This window comes from Colletes latitarsis, chromosome 14 (assembly GCF_051014445.1).
Source record: "Colletes latitarsis isolate SP2378_abdomen chromosome 14, iyColLati1, whole genome shotgun sequence".
NCBI classification, from domain to species: Eukaryota; Metazoa; Arthropoda; class Insecta; order Hymenoptera; family Colletidae; genus Colletes; species Colletes latitarsis.
Window position 1 is genome coordinate 28,972,380 of NC_135147.1, and position 17,080 is coordinate 28,989,459.

Sequence of the window (17,080 nt, forward strand, 5' to 3'; positions counted from 1 at the left end):
CCTTGGCGAATTGCCACGCGGAATTTCAAGTACGAGCATCGGAAATCTTGCGATTCGTTCTCGCTTCTGACGCGTCGAAATTCCCGTTCCCGTGTCCCCTTCGATCGTACCGACCGCGACGTTTTCTCTGCTTCTTCCCCGTCCGCGAAAATTCTAATTCCAAACGGCGTCGCGGCGGCTCGAAGGATTTCAAGCACCCGCCAACAAATTACAATCCCATCCGTGAAACCGGTATATAAAATTTCATTCACGCAACATGGACGGTCTCGAGCGTACATACGTATTCGCACGGACTATTGTTAAAGCGCTGCGCTTTGCGTCGTAGATCGTATCGCGCGCAAGCCCGGCCGGGAAACGACCTATCACGATCGAGGCATTTTCAAAGATCACGGCAAAGCTTAAAATGATCGCAACGTGGTCGAGGGAAATTTCATTTCGATTATTCATAATCAAAGAAAAATCGACGTGGAGCAATTTACAGTTAAACTCGTGTTCGTTGTGAAACATTTTATTCTATACTTGATGAACAGTCGTTGGAAATTTGCATAACAAACGGTATACATCGAGGGAGGGGGCGAAGAGTAGATATATTAATCTAATATATCTTATCGCTTATACATACACTTATTTATCTCTTATCTTCCTGTTAGACTAATAAATAATACATTATTATCGTTATTGCATCTTATGAATGGGAATTCCTGAAGGAAAAGTATAAGTATATTATAAAGAATTAAATATATTATACAAAAATTGGAAAGGTAAAGAGTGAGAGTTAGATTAGAGATCGCTTTTCTTGTATCCGTATAGAATGATATTAAGCTTAAAGAAACATCCACTTTCTCGCCATAGGTGTTAGTTTAGATTAGATATCCAGATTGTGGGATCCGTGTGCGCTGGATTGAAGTTCCTTTAGGCTCGGAAGAAAGAAAGTTCCTGATTTGTCTGCATTTAATATCCGCCGCTAAATGCCTCGTGTAAACGCTTTCCTTCCATTTGCCAAATTCTGCGCTCTCAAGTTATCCTGAAATAGATACGTAATTAGTTTCGTAGACTCCAACGCAGCGTTGTATCGGTTCAAATATATTAATAACGTCAAGTTGCAAAAGTTTCGAGATTTTAAAAATTCGTTAAAAATCTTTGTACGAAGTCCAATGCTTCCGATGCGTGATCGCGAGCACGATCGTAATGGCCAGCGAAATTTAACGACGAATCGAACAAGACGCCAAGGTCCTGAACTTTATTCGAGGTTGAGACAATATTATTTAGTCGAAGGAAAATGATAATATTTAACTACGTTTAAGGATATCGGTCTGAGCAGCGTAAAACTCTATCGAATGGCTTCGTGAAATCAGTATAGATAGCATCGATGCAATGTCCTTGATCTAAAGAGTCGGATACGTAATTACAAAAGAATGTATGATTTTAAGTCTACCTGTAACAAAGCCGCGTATCACCTGCGATAGAACAGAAAAGAATACGCGAGTTCCTACGACGCAGTGACCGTATTTATCATACGTTTTTAACATTAGATTCACGGAAGCCGTCAATTTGACGGATGTCAGATTCCATATTTAAAACTACAGAACACGTACATATTCTTTTGTAACAACTTATATTGAATTTGATCGATGCATTGGCACGAATACATATTCTAATTAAAAGAAAAATCGTATTTTAAGGTAATCGTGAAAGGTATCGATAAATATACGTGCTATCAGTGGCCGTAAATCTAGCGTTAATTTCACAAAACGTATTAACGTTATTCCTAAACGTGACTGTACGCGCGCTACTGAGAAATGAATGATATCTTTTTGGAATGTTTTCGCGTACGATCGAAAATAATTGGGCTCGTTTCGGGCGGTCTGGTCCCACGGGCGACAAAAAGGGTTGACGTTCGCGGTATTGGGGAAAGATATCGAGGAAAGGCGACGCGGTAGGAGAAACGACGCGAGGTGAAGCGAGACGAGATCGTTCGCTCCGGAGGTTCGTTTGTCGTTGACCTCGTACCGACGGCCCTGACGTGAGTCAGAGTCTGCGAGTCGAGAGCCGAGAGCCGAGAGCCGAGAACCGAGTGTCGCGAGCAACGGGAAGACGGGTCAAACGATGTCAACTCCGATATTTAACGACATACGTGGACGCACCGACTCGTGGCCCGCGACGGAGGAGCTCGAGCGAGTCCAATCGTCCGATCGTTGTCCCGCGGCGATGCTAGATTTCGAAAGAGCCGTACGTTTCCTCGCGTCGCGTCGGATAAACGTCGTCGGGCGACGGTTTAGAGGAACACGGGGGATCGGTACACATGGTTTGCCAACCAGATCGCGGGTCTCTGACCCGCTTGCTGCGTAACCGATGCTGCGACCCCGTTGAAAGCTCCATCGCGCCGCGCGAGCGACTCTCTTTTCCGTTTACCGTTCCTCTCTCGGCGAACAGCCTCGCGAATATTTGTCCCGAAGGGCGAACCTTCACACGCGCGCGGGATTATCGACCGATGGAAGAAAACATATTTGACCGGTTCGCGAGACGGGACGGTATGGTCAAGGTCGGTGAAACTCGTTCGTGTAACGCGAAATCCTTGGTACTTGGTTGGCTGACGTTGATGGCAGCGCGGGTCCGCGGGGGACAGCGCGGAACGAGCCAGCGCGCTGGAACGCGAAAACCCGCGGAAGAAAAGAAGAAACGAACCGAAACGTATGACTAAGAATCGTTCCCGCTGGGAAAAACCTGCGGGAATTGTATGCTAATGTCGACGATTCCGTTCCTAGTTGGGCCAACCAGACCCCTAACGAGCGTTTCAAAGTCATTGTCGCCCGTGTTTCGTGTCCATGCTCGTTCAGCGATTCCGCAAGTTCGCGAGGCGACAAACCGAGAGAGAGAGGTTAGGAGTGGTTCCAGGTTCTGATCCTCTGAAAACACTGAAAATAACGAAACGTACGCGTCTCCTTTCTACAATTTTGCCGATATACGGTTAAATACGGAAAGGGTCGAATATACCTGTAAAAATATTCCTGTAAAGTCATAAAAGTCGACCATCGATGCGGCTGTCAGCTTTCACGATTGGAGAATAACCTGGGACACCCCAATCGATATTAGGTCATTAGCTTTGTCTTCTATACATTTATCGAATAATACCAACGACACAATTTCCTGGAATTTAAAGGGAAAGTAAAGTTCCAAATGCATATAGTTGGTACAGGTACAGGTCAGGCCACCTGACGGTTCCCGCCAAATATATGTCCTGCTACATTACGCGGGAAAAATTGTTATGCGCAATAGGTGACTAGAAATTGGCCGTTCCGCGCAGAGCTCCTTCGACGCTGATCTTCCAACCGCGAGTCTCGCGAGGGCCAATAATTTTCTCCGCCAAAGGACGCCGCTCGTCGGTCACGACCTAGACGATTTTTTCGGCAGACACGGGTCGTACGCGGGAGCGCAGACGAGAGTTCGTTGGTCTCGTTTTGTCGGGAGGTTAGCCGCGCAGCACGGCGATACTCCCACGTTCCGGGCGTTCAGTCGTTCAACCCCGCGGACAAGCGCGAATCCGTTCGCGTTCCACGTTCCGTAGGAATCCAAGATTCACGTCGTCCGTGTCGTGGTCCGTGCCCTCGCGCCGATACGATCCCGATCTAAAAGCATAGACGGTCGATCGGTCAGTTGGTCGAGCAAGCGAACGATCGAGAGGGCGGACAGGAAAGCGAACAGCCACGCGGTCGATGAGCCAACCAGTCGGCCAACCAGCCAGCCAGCCAGCCGGCTATATAGCGATACGGCCAGCTAGCCAGCCGAGCCTCGTTTTCAGCCAGGCATCGAGGCTGCCCCCTGAACCGGATCGCGGCATTAACCTCCGCCAGCGTTGTATATCGCCGCGCGTCCCTGCCTCTCTGCCTTCCGCACCACTACCACTATCAACCGTCGACCCTACCATTACCACCGTGACCACCACCCTCTCCTGCGCGTCTCCCGTTTCTCCCGCCTCTTCCTCTCCTACGCCCTCCTTCCCTCCTTCCCTCCTTCTCCTCCGCCGCATCTTCAACCACCTTCTCGTCGATGATTCTTCCCATCTGCTCGCCGCGCAACATCCTAACTCTTCTTGACAATTTCCCACAGTCCGGCGCGGCTTATTCGTACCCCGCCGCGCAAAAACGTCATCCTCGAGCGCGATTATTCGCGGGAAGTTAGCGCCTCGCGCGCGACGCCTCGCGAAACGAAACCGACCACCGAAGCGAACCTTTTTGCGTCGTACGCAACGAGACTATGATCGAACGAACCGTTCCTCGCGATCGATCTACGCTCCTCCGACTCGACCCTGAATCGCCTCGAGTATACACGCACGGTTGCTGGGATCCGACGAACGCTTGGGAACGATTCTCGCAAAGGTCGAGCCGTTTAGTCGCGTCTGTTCGACGAATCGATATATTCAAGGACTCCCCGTCGAATCGTTCTCGCTCCCGCGAGAGAAGCGAGCGCTCGCGCGGATAACGCGTGCATCGATGATAAGGATGACGAAGGAGAAACGAAATGATCGAAGGAAAAGTAGATGCACGCGAAACGACGTGACGCGGAATAGCTAGGCTTCGACGAGGGGTCGCGGGGCACGGAGGGGGCCTCGCAGCCGGGACGAGGTGCGGCGAGACGTCGTGAGACGAGACGAGACGAGACGAGCCCGGTCGGGTCGGGACGGGACGGGACGAAGCAAACCGAGGTGAGGCCCGCTGCGGGCAGATACGAGCGGGACGCGGTGAGGCTGCGGGGGAACGAGACGAACGTAGGTACATACGGCGAAACGAGGCAGGACGAAGCGGGCAGACGCGAGGTTAGGCGAAGAGCACGGAGGGACACGGGGGCCCGGTGAAACAGCTAGCAGCGGGGCAGAGAGAGAGGCAAAGCGTAGTCGGGCAAGGGAGCGAGGGAAGCTGCCGATGAGAGTGAGTGGAGCGATCCGCGATTATTCTATCATCCGTACGCATTAGGGTGCGTTTACGTACACCGAACGCCGAATTTACCATTATTACGCGCGTTCGTTTGCGTTCGGCAAAAAAGTTCCTAGCTACGTCAACCAGGGGGCAGTAGAGCAAAACGGAAAAGCTAACGATAGGTTAGGTCGTGTCATCGAATCGGTAATGGCCGAACGTTTGCACATTTCTGCATTTTCGTCGCATGTTCGCCTCTTGAAGACACGAATCGAACCAGTAGGTTCTTAACCTGCGAACCGCGGACCATTTATTTATTTGTGGCTAGAAATATCAGCTTTAGCTTTGCGATGCTTGGAGGTTACGATAGCTACTAAGGCTGAAATAAATCTTTTCGATTCAATGTCCTGAACTCGCCACTCTGCGCCTTGTACGACTGAAATTACAAGCTTTATACGAGTGAAAGAGAATAGCAGTGTAGTAATAAACGATCTCGTAGAGGTTATATGTAGTAATTAGGGAAAACGAAGACGGATTCGTGCAGGAGCAGCATATAAGCAATTAAAGACGTACCTTGCAATACCTACTGTGAGTATCAATCTCTGTCATCGAAGAGGTCGTGGCGCAGATGGTGTAAGCCAGTGTTTTCCAAAGTGGGGGGACGAAACCTCTGGAGGGGGACCTCGTGCTGTCGAAGGGGTAGGGATGGGACGCGACAGAAAATGTTGAATACAGAAACACGTGGATAATTTAAACATTTCGTTTTATAATAAAGTTCATTATAATATTGAAGGGAACGCTTGCTGTAAAAGTTACCGTTTGTTTCTAAAATAATTTGTAACTGTTTCCATATTTCTGCCGCTGGGGGGAATTCGTCGCGCGTCGCTGCTTTATTTCATACTTCCTTTTAAATTTCTCCTGTTTCATTATACCGTTTGCTGCGAAGTTAATTACGTCTCTGGAAATATTCTGTGACTTGAACCGAGTCGTTTTTTCCGAAAGTAGCGAATAAAAATAAAAGTACGATCGCAGCTAGAGAGCATTAATTCTGTATTCGTCGTGTACCGTGCTTTTATGTTTCCAGCGTCTGTATAAACGGCTACTGCAGTTGTAAATGGAAGCAATTAAAAAACAAACAAACAAAAAGTGTTTGGGTAAACGGGACTCTCGGGTTGAAGCACACAAACTGCTCGCTTATACAATCTCCCTCACGATCGCTTTGATGGTACCGATGTTGATCCTCGTAGTACGTATATCGCAAGGTATGTAACTTTAATTGCTTATATCTTTAAAATTACCAAGTTATTACACCTATTATTTGATATGTAGCAACAGGTACCCATAATCTATCATCTTGCAAAAGTAGGTTAAACGTCTTAGGTAGACGGATCGAATGAATTTTCATGTCGGGGAACATCTGCTATCCGACTTGAGATTTTATTTATTTATTTATGCAAAGAGCGAGCACTTCTGGTAAAAGTATAAACAATTACGGCAGAGAATCCAACGAGCATTAACGCGGGTTGTAAAGTTCCGGTTCTTAACTCCTATTCCGTGATCTTCTGAACTCCGTAAACAATGTTGCAGGTTGAGTGTTCTTGGACCTTAATTCCCACTGCAATTAGACGGTATAAAAGCATAATGAAAATCCTCGGATATTCTTAGAGTTTGTAAGTCCAAACGACTGCTGTTTTTTTTATATTATTTTATTTTTTTACAGCCAGTCCGGAGCGGAGGTTAAACGCACGCGAGGTTAGGGTCGTCGAGGGTGAGGCGCGGTGGTCGACGAGGTGTCGCGGAACTCTCGCGCGGTGGAGCGTCCCGGAGACGAGCGGGCGGGTTGCACCGTACATTGCCAAGTCGATCGTGAAGCGTGATATTGCTCCGCGCCGAGAATCGCGTCGAGTTCCACTCCCTAGGGAAACTGTTGTCCCCGGCGACGCCTCCGGGACGCGCACCGGTGAAATATTCGGCGGCCGGACGGACGATCGGCGAGCGGTCCGTCGATCGGGTTCGAGCTCTGCGCGTGTTGGAGGCGGATTCGGTCGCCGCGGGCACCGGATCGCGACCGACAACCACCGCGTGGACAATATTTTCCCAGGATCTCGCACTCCGTGCGAAGTATAGCGAGGCGGCGGGAACACGCTCCACTGGGCCAGACCAGACACACCTGGGGTCGCCGGAAAAACTCCCGGCGCGTAAAACCTGACCGTAACACCGTGGCGGATCTATCCGAGAGACAACGATTCGTCTAACCCAGACCGTGGCGGATCTAGCCGCCAGACAATGATTCCCCTATCCCACTATCTAGCCAAACACGGGCTCGAAATCTCACGGTAATTTTCTAGGCAAATGTAGACTAGAAGACACGCATGCGATAGTCAAGATTGGGTCATTCGAATACCCCTTTTTGGCGCTGCTTTGCTGGGTAGTCGGTCGAGCGCTTGCGAGAGAGTCGAGACCGTAGCCCTCTGGTGGCGAGTACGATAGGTGACGCCACACCTTCCTCGATGATAATTTTAGGCCCCTATTTGTTACAATTTTCTAGCTCGACCGAGCAAGACGCTCGTGCTGGAAAAACGGTTTGACCGACAATATGGGATCGACAGCCGCGAAACGGGGGTAACCGGCAGGATGTTTGTCCGCGAATGCAACGTGAAACTGGTCGGTGCAAGTTTTTCTGCGTGGATACGAATCGACGGCGATAGGTCGCGACTCGGCCGAGAGACGACGAAGTTCGGGTGAACGTTGCCAATGGCCTTGCCCTCGAGCGCGAGCAAGGCCAAAGTTCACGAGCGGTCTCTCCTCTTTGCGCGGTGGTCCGCGACGGTCTGCAACAGCTCTCAACCGCGTTGCGCGTCCCCGTTCCTCTTTTCTTCGTACGCCCGGTGTCCTCCCTTCGAAATGACTCGCCAAGTCGGAATGTCCTCCAGGTACCACTGAAAACACTAGACTAAAACTCAATTACCAATTACTTATTTCTAATATGAAATTTCAACTTTTAGAATAATCTCTGGATGAATTAGCGTCGGCTCGTTGCAGACAATCTTGCGGTTGCGAAAATTTTCCATGACCCAACGCAACGTGTGTCCAATGGAATCTATGCAACTGCTTCTTGAATATTCATTCGAAGTTCGCGGAGAGCGTGTGGGCGGTCCACCGTAAACTTTACTTTCGAACTCTTCGTTCGACCCGGCAGACTTCGAACCGATTCGTCCACGAGTTCGAACGCGGGAGTAGGTCGGAGAAGGAGGAAGAGGAGGGGGAGGAGGGGGAGGAGGAGGACGGAGAATCGTAATAGCGGCGAAGGTTCTAGGACAATTCGACAGATGCACGGCTGGGTGATTTCGACTCGCGGTTACCGAGGTTGCACCGGAGATCCGCTTCGGTGGGCCCGGTCGATTCGATTCTCTTGGAGCGATTCTCTTTCGATAGCCGGGCGAACGCGCGCGTCGCTTTGGTACGCACGCACATGCACCGATTATTTTCTAGTTTTGCCTCTTCCGGCGCTTTGCCGTGCCGACGTTGCTCTGGAATTGCTGTCTGCCCCGTTCGGCTCCGGGACTTTTCCTCCCTTCGACCGTCTGGCCGGTGCTGCTGCCCGTCCTGCCACCCGATCGCCTCTTCCTCTCGGAGAATCTCGGAGATCCGATCTGTCTGCCGTCCTAACCGGCGATCGTGATCGCCAGGCTTGTAATTACATCGTAATTTATGCGTGTTACGGTGTACGGTCAGCTCGGTCTGTAGCCCTTCGACCGTCCTTCCTCCTGCCTCGCCATTCTCCTCCACCGACGCCGCTCTCTCCCTTCCATCCCCCTCCATCGCCATTCTCCCACACACACTTCTGCCGCGACCCAACGTCTCCCTCTATCCTTCCAAGCTCGACGTCCAACGTTCTACGCCGCGGATCGTGTCGCGAGGATAGAGAAACGCTCCTCTGATCGCGATCCCCGCGGATTTTTCGGATCGTCGAAACCCATCTCGATCGATCTCTGCCAGCCGTAATTTAAAAAGAAAACGAAAGTTATCTTTCTAATCGGATGTTAAAGAACACGATATAAACTTAACTTTTTGTTAATGTATTCCAACTAGTTTAGAAAGTACAAGGCATCGTGCGATTGAAAACAAGAGAAGTTTAAACGGTTTAAACGGAGTACCCGTCTTTTAAGGGGTAACGCGTATAATCGAATGGAACTAAATTAGACTACATGCGTATCTCGCAGTTACGACGGATTAAGTTCTGGGCAGCTGTCGTGTAAAGAGAACGCTACTTTCTCGTTCGAAAGTCGCACGAAATCAAGAACATTTGACCTCAAAGATGCAATTAAATACCAATACACGTTTACGAGAGCGTATTCAGTTTCGCGATTGCAAATTTGATTTTCCCTCGAACGAGTTACGAATGAATGTTCGATTATCCGACGCTCGTTCGAAATTTCTCTCGAGATAGAGTTTTATCCGTCACCGTTCAGGGGCATGCTCCTCCGTTCGTCGACCGACGGATTTCTACGGCGCAGTTCGACTTTCGTAGGAACGAGTTTTCCAGACGACGCGTCCGCTCGTGCGCGCTGCCCGGCTGATAAGATAAAAACGAAACCCGCGAAGGCTCGTCGCTGATTCACCGATCGCCGTTCGCGGTCGTAACTGCGTAATACCGGGTGACTTCGGCCGCGCGATCGAGACTGAAAGGGATCAATCTTATCGCGAGAGATCGATATCGGTCGATACACCGGCGACCTTGCCGCAACACCGTCTGCGAAATAAAAAATCGTGCCGCACACACCGAACGCGACGCGCGATCCGTGTGCAACCTTTGCCGGGACGACCGTCCTTTGTCGAAGCCGATTATGACGTTTTACCTGAAAGAAACTAATCGCTGGAATTCGATTATCGTCTGTTATCGCCAGCCGGCGAGTACAGATTTCACGGAGTAGACGCGGAAGGACAAATACGTTTAATAATAATGATTTTGTTGCCGTGGTTCAGACCCCGTTAGATACAGAGGACGATAACTAGGATTATGTCTCGTTTATTTAAACGTACGTTAACGATCCGCAGCTCTTGTTTAACACTAGGTTTACGGACACTCGTGCATATTTTTATTGTAATTCGCTCTGTTAATAGTTACATTAAGATGCAATTTTTCTTTTAATTAGAATGTATATTCTAAAATCCAATGTAAATTGCTACGAAATAATATTTATGAGTTCTGTAACGTTAGGTTTAGAATGTTAATGCGTCAAATTGACGTATTCCGTAAACCTAGTGTTAAAAGCAAGCGACTAGTTCGTTGCTAATTATTATTCGAATGAAATTTTGCCCGCGTCGTGGTCGCTGGGATTTCGATGACCGGCTGCATCAGGGCTGGTTGGGCCCGTCGGGCCTGGTCGGGTTCCCTCGTGCGCGATCGGGCCCGAACGATCCTGCTCGGACGAATCGACGCGGGCCACCGTGCGAGTAACTCGAAACCACGGACGAGTTCTTCTTCTCTATTTTTTCTCGCCCGTAGCTCCTCCGCTCTTTCCTTTCCCTTTCTTTGCCCCCTGGTCCCCGCGACGGGGAAAACGCGCGGCCGATCTCTCGCTGCGGGTTCTCCGCTTTCTTTCCCCGGTGCAACGTCGCCGAAGATACCACCGTCGTCGTCGTTATCGTTCTTCGTCGTCGATGTCGCAACGTCGGAGACACATCGACGCGTCAACAATATTCGTAATCGCGACGTGTGTGTCGTACAGTAGGTCAAATAACGATTCTAGTCTAATCAAGATACAGAAACATTAGTACCCCTCGAATCGTAAAATTTCAGTTCCATAAAGATCCAGGTAACGTACCTTTGTATTCGGAAATATTCGGGATCGGTCGTTAATTGCCGGGACATGTAGATGTCTCCTTGTACGCCTCGTAGTGTTTATTCGCCCATCCTACTGTTTGTATGTAATCTTTAACAGGCCAGTAGGATTGAAAGGTATATTTCGATATGTTTCCCTCGTCACCCAAGCTCTCGTTTCTCCAAACATATTTTAACTGTTTGATTTTATCGAAACAGGTGGAGATCAGTCGAGGAAGTCCAAGATGAAATGAAACTACTAAATGGTCGTCATTGTATATCCATCGAACATAACCTAGCGACTCTTGGACAAACAAATCTCCGACCCGTTCGTAGCCGAGGATTAACGAATCGACGTTGGAGAAACATGCGAATCTTAACCTCTTCTGTTCGAGCTTTGGTAGCCATGTGCCGGAGGATCGGGTCGATCGGTCGAAAATCGTGCGACATGCGAGCCGTTTTTCCGATGAAACGATCGGCCGTACGCGCGATCGAACGGGGGAAACGCAGTTGGCGATGTAGTCATGGTACACGCGGCATTGCGAGTACTAATGCACCGAGGTCACCAGGAAGCCGCTATCTAAGGCACACGCGGTTGCGAGAGTCCGATATCGTTTGCGCTCTTTCTTTGTAGCGAACAGCTGGTCGGGCTGAGTCAGTGGTACGGCCTTGATTGCGCCGTAGCGGAAGATCGGTCTTGCTTTCGTTGCGACGCGGACGCGCGAGTCGCGTTACCGCGTCGCTCTATCGAGCCTCGCATGCCGCACGTGTACCGCTAGCTCGCGAGCAAGCGCGCGCGTGCACGCCAAAACGGACAACCCGGAACACCGTTTTAAGGCCGCTAATACGACGACTTACATGTAAAACGAATATCGCCTTAACCAACAACGGAGATTCCGAACGCTTCGAGCCTCGAAGCCTCGGAGTCTTCAAGACCTCGCGATTCCATCCCATCCAAGCTATTGTAATTTTTAGGTTATAATTTGAGGAAACATCGAGGTCATCCTTAGTCGCTGGAAACTGCCGTGGACAACCAAAGCGTTAGTGCACGCTTGATCGCCGCTAACTCATTAGTAACCCGAGACACCCTCGAGTCGCGTGTTGGAGACGTCGAAGCTCGCTCGAGGTGAGCAATTCCAGAAACTTGGTAGGATTTGCTGCGCTCGTGTCTAACGGTGAATTTATTCTTTATTTATTCTTTACATCGCGAGTTGTTTGGTACGCTGCTAACACGTTTTGCAATGCATGTGTTTCTCTCCTAGTTGGGCGATCCGGTGTCAGGAGAAAGAAAGTAAACGTATTGGAAATGGATGAAAAAGCAGTACTCTTTTATACTTTAAAAGTGAAACTTTATTGTACTGTCCGGAAGGACGTCTTGACTTGGATCAAACTGAACGAGAACAATCTGGCGTTCACTCAAAGAGAGAAAAAAACCATTGCCAGGCTCCTAGGCCCTATGGTGCCAATACGGTCTTCGTATGCAGACAATGGTCAGTGTTTTGTAAATGATCAGTGTAATCGGATGCTTTAAATTTTGCGTTTCGTATGACTCGGTGCAATTAGGACGGGGGCTTTGAAACGCTTCGGTTTCGAGCGACGAATCGATAATTCGACCGCCGCGCACGCGATAATCTTCTTGGAAGGTCTTATCTGCGGTTCGCGTGGATCGCGTTACGAACGTTCCGATAAGTAGCGAGAGACGCGAGAAACGATCGCGAGAGCCGTGCATGTGTTTTTCGCGCTATCGGCCATCCTGGTAGACGAGCACGGTTCGCTGGTAAAACCGCAACGCAATTAGCTCGATCGAACAACAGCGGGGGGACCTCGTTGCGCAAAATGTTCGCGTCAGCGCGACCAATGGCCGTCGAAACGCGCGGTGGTCTCGATGACGCGTCGCGCGCGCGCTCCGGTCCGACAAGCGTGACCGAGCGCGGTGTTATCGGCCGTCCGTTATCATCGGGCGATAATTAAAATAGCATCTGACGGGTCGCGGGGAGACGGCGGCTGCCACGACGGAATAAGGACAGACGGAGGAACGGAGACGGAGCAACCACGGTCGCGCGACGAGGGAAAAAAATCGCGCGAAACGCGCCGAGGAAGCTGTGCGTTGCAGCAACGATACTTTTAAACGATTCACTGGTAACTATCGTCGAATGATTTTCTAGTTTTGTTTGTCGTTGTAACCTGTTCCTATTCCACGTAGAAAATAATATGTATAATTAGGAGCGCAAGGAATGTCGATGGACTAGGCGTGTTGGGCGAGTAAGAATTTCGGACAACGGCGGATTTCGGCGGATATCCGGGAACTCGCGTGCAGAGGAAAGCAACAGCTGCGGCGGCCGATGACCTCGCGGCGGACGGGAAAAAATCCCAATACTCTCTCGAGAGAGCGACCGGTCGGAAGTGCTACCTTTCGAGTTACGAGCGAGTCGCGATAACGATGCTCGTCGAACGCGAGAGAGTGCACGCAACCGGGCGTCCGTTGGCGTTTCGTGAAGCCCGAGATCGCACACGCGTGTCCGTGTATGCCGAAGAAAAATGCCACGACGTGGCAACGCGCTAGCGCGTGCGAGGCAAAAGACCTAAAAACCCAGATAAAGCGTACAACGTCCGAAGAAGACAATAACGATCGGTATGATTCACGGTAGCCGATAAAGCTGGATGGATACACCGTGACTGCGTCTCGTACTTTGCCCTTGCCGCTTCTAGCTAGCGTCACCAACGCGGAACGATCGCTTACGTCGTATCGTTCACCGAACGCGAACGCATTTGTTGCGCTCGCTTTCCTTCCTTCTTTCCTTCGTCCATGTTTCGTTTAATTTTCTTATCGGAATGCAAACATGCGGTATCCTCCCAAATAGAATATCGCTACGCAACAAGTTTCCACTGTACGGAATGGCTTTAAAACCGTGGAATTGGACGCGGAAGGGGACGAAAGATGCAGAATCGCGAGACTCTTCTTCCGTGCGTGGTCGTATCGGTGTTGTGGTTGTTGCGTAACGACCGCGGGGATCGATAAGACGGGAACGAAAGGTTGACGCGCAGCTGTTCGTTGTGCCGATCTTCCGTTATCGCTCTTCTTATCCCATCCGAGCACCCTCTCGATAGGTTCCACGATCGTTCCTCCGAGACTCGTCGATAGAACCAGAGAACCACGTAACTACCGCATCAGTTTTCAGAACAGGACGTATGTTTGTTCATAGGGACGCTCTTCTATATTAGACTCTGCCTCGGACGCGACGCTAATAATCGTTTTAACAGTCTCCAATGACTCGATACTTTATTAGTGCTTAATTAGTTTTAACAGATTGTTCAAACGATTAATAGGCAGGATCAGCTACATAAGCCCGACGAGTACATCCCAACACATCCGGGACGGAACGCAGTAATATTGCTCTTTGTACCAGATTATTAGCGAACCGATTATGAAAACGTACAAGCCTCTTAGCTATCTTTATTTCGTCAAGGAAGAATAATGATAATAATAGAATAAAGAACCTGGACATTGTAGGAAATCGCAATGTTTATTCGTGGCTCTAACGCGCCGATAAGGAGGACGGAAGTGCCTTCCAAAACATCCGTTCGTTCGAAGAACAATTTTACTACGATCTGTCCTTATTCGCTATGATTGGGATGTAGAACCTCCAGCCAGCTATTTAGATTTAAATTTAAACGAACGTTTTGTTAAATTAAAGCAGGCGCTACTACATAAAATTTTACCCATCTCTGTTTCGAGGTCTCCAGACCTAACCCGACGCGTATAAGGCTTTCGACTCGCGTCGACGCGACGCGGTCGTGAATCACGCGTCGTGAGTCACTAACCGCGTTGACGAAGGTGCAAAGTATCGCGCGGGATACGCTAAAGCGCGACTCAAACAAAACGAATTCGAATCGCTAAGCATATTTTTCATTACTCCAAGATCCCTGATACACTCGAGCACCGCGCGTGTCGCCAGAACAGAAAATTCTAGGTCAGATACAATTTCTTCCCTACTCTTCGAGAAGATTCTTTGTCTCTGCTTCTTTGCTTACGAGGTCGACTCGTAGACTCTTGTTAAATAGTATAAATAAGTACGAGAAAGAGCGGGTCGGTGTTGCGTTAATTAGTAACGAATAGGTTAATTCGATCGCGCGGCAGACTCGCTTTCGATTCGAACCGCGGCGTCTCGAACTCCTCCGTGCACCTATGGCCTTTGCTACTTCCCCTTTCCTCCTCTTCCCGCAGTCGGTTTTCACGACCCGTGCCAGTCACGGTTCGTTCCAGTCAGCTTCTCGCTGGCCAACTTCGAAAATACGCCGAGCACCGGCTGCCGATCGGCGGTCGATGATCTTCGCCGAGCGAAAGGTATCGGCTGCCGTCTGCCGTCTGCCGCTTGCCGGCTGCTCGCGTCGCGGATCCCGTTCTCGCACCCACACCCGTCCTACCCCTATCGACTTTCTCGCTCCGCAATTTTTTCGCGATCAGTCTGCGCCCAGGCACCGCCGAAACCCTTATCTGGTTCGAAATTTCCAATCATCGAACAAAAAACAGAACCTATTGCCTTTTCTTTCGAAATATGCTGGTCACCATTTTACTTTGCATATTCAACAGTAGGTTCCATATCTTTTATTCGATATTTGCCTCGTATATTTCGAAAGAAGAGGCACGGGAAACGGTGCAGGCGACGAACAACGTCCGATCGTTTCCTTTCCCGACGCGGAATCGACAGCGAGCGTGGCGACCGCGACCGCGACCGCGAACGAATTGTTTCCGCCTCCGCGCCATAATCGATCGCGACAAAACGTGATTGCTCGATCGACAGTGGCTCGGGTTCCGTTAACGCGTTTTCGTTTCGGACGCGCGAGGCCCCGAAATTCGCGAGGAGAATGACGACCACACGCGTCGGTCGAACGCGTCCACGAGACCGAGCCGCTCTGCCTTTGAACGGAAACGCGTCGAAGGTCCCCGAGGAGGGAAGTCGAGGCCATACCACCCGGCTAGCTTCAAGGTTTTTTCGCTCTCTCCCTCTCCTGTTCCTCCCGCTCCACCTCCGCCCGTCCCCTCCTCGCGCTAGTGGTTTCCCTTTTGCATGCGAAAGCACGTAAGACCAGCAATACCCGCTACTTCGTCCCTCGAGAGATCCTCTTCTCGTTGCTCTTCTCCGTCGTTCCCCTAGCCGGATCGATTTGTATCGGTTCCAGGTGGAAAAGGTTTCGTGGATGGGAAATCAAGGTCGCGAGGCCACGGGGAATAGACAGCCTCTCGAACAGAGGTCCCTTGGACCACTGCAAACTTTTGTCGTTCTTATTGGGAAACCCTACACAGGGTGCGTTCGGCCACCTCCAGGAAAAATTTTAATGGAGGATTCTTGAGGACAAAATAAGACTAAAATTAAGAATACCAATTTGTTGATGGAGGCTTCGTTAAAAAGTTATTAACAATTAAATTCAATAATTTCAAATCGTTCTGGAAAAATTATTTTCGGTTGCAGGGGTCAATTACAATCATTTTTTGTCATTACATATACCCTCGAAATCCTACCCACTTGCTAGAAAAAAATTCGAGAAGGTGTGAAATTTTACGACGGAAAAAAAAGATTTCAAATCGTTCTGGAAAAATTATTTTCGGATGCAGGGGTCAATTACAATCATTTTTTGTCATTACACATACCCTCGAAATCCTACCCACTTTCTAGAAAAAAATTCAAGAAGGTGTGTAATTTTACGACGGAAAAAAAAGATTTCAAATCGTTCTGGAAAAATTATTTTCGGATGCAGGGGTCAATTACAATCATTTTTTGTCATTACATATACCCTCGAAATCCTACCCACTTTCTAGAAAAAAATTCGAGAAGGTGTGAAATTTTTCGACGAAAAAAGAAGATTTCAAATCGTTCTGGAAAAATTATTTTCGGTTGCAGGGGTCAATTACAATCATTTTTTGTCATTACACATACCCTCGAAATCCTACGCACTTTCGAGAAAAAAATTCCTTAACGAAAATCTAATTTGGCGCCTAAATTTTTCGACGAAGAAAGAAGATTTCAAATCGTTCTGGAAAAATTATTTTCGGATGCAGAGGTCAATTACAATCATTTTTTGTCATTACACATAACCTCGAAATCCTACCCACTTGCTAGAAAAAAATTCGAGAAGGTGTGAAATTTTACGACGGAAAAAAAAGATTTCAAATCGTTCTGGAAAAATTATTTTCGGATGCAGGGGTCAATTACAATCATTTTTTGTCATTACACATACCCTCGAAATCCTACCCACTTTCTAGAAAAAAATTCAAGAAGGTGTGTAATTTTACGACGGAAAAAAAAGATTTCAAATCGTTCTGGAAAAATTATTTTCGGATGCAGGG

At 49.0% G+C, this 17,080-nt stretch overlaps 1 protein-coding gene across 1 annotated transcript in view; it reads left to right on the forward strand.

Annotated features, from left to right (window-relative positions):
• The window catches only part of Dh31 (diuretic hormone class 2), a 74,960-nt gene that overhangs the window by 11,499 nt on the left and 46,381 nt on the right, over window positions 1-17,080 (forward strand). The window contains exons 3-5 of the mRNA XM_076781790.1: window positions 10,954-11,594; window positions 11,710-11,909; window positions 11,997-12,224. The gene's annotated coding sequence lies outside the window, so the exon portion shown is untranslated. The remainder of the gene's footprint in view (window positions 1-10,953; window positions 11,595-11,709; window positions 11,910-11,996; window positions 12,225-17,080) is intronic.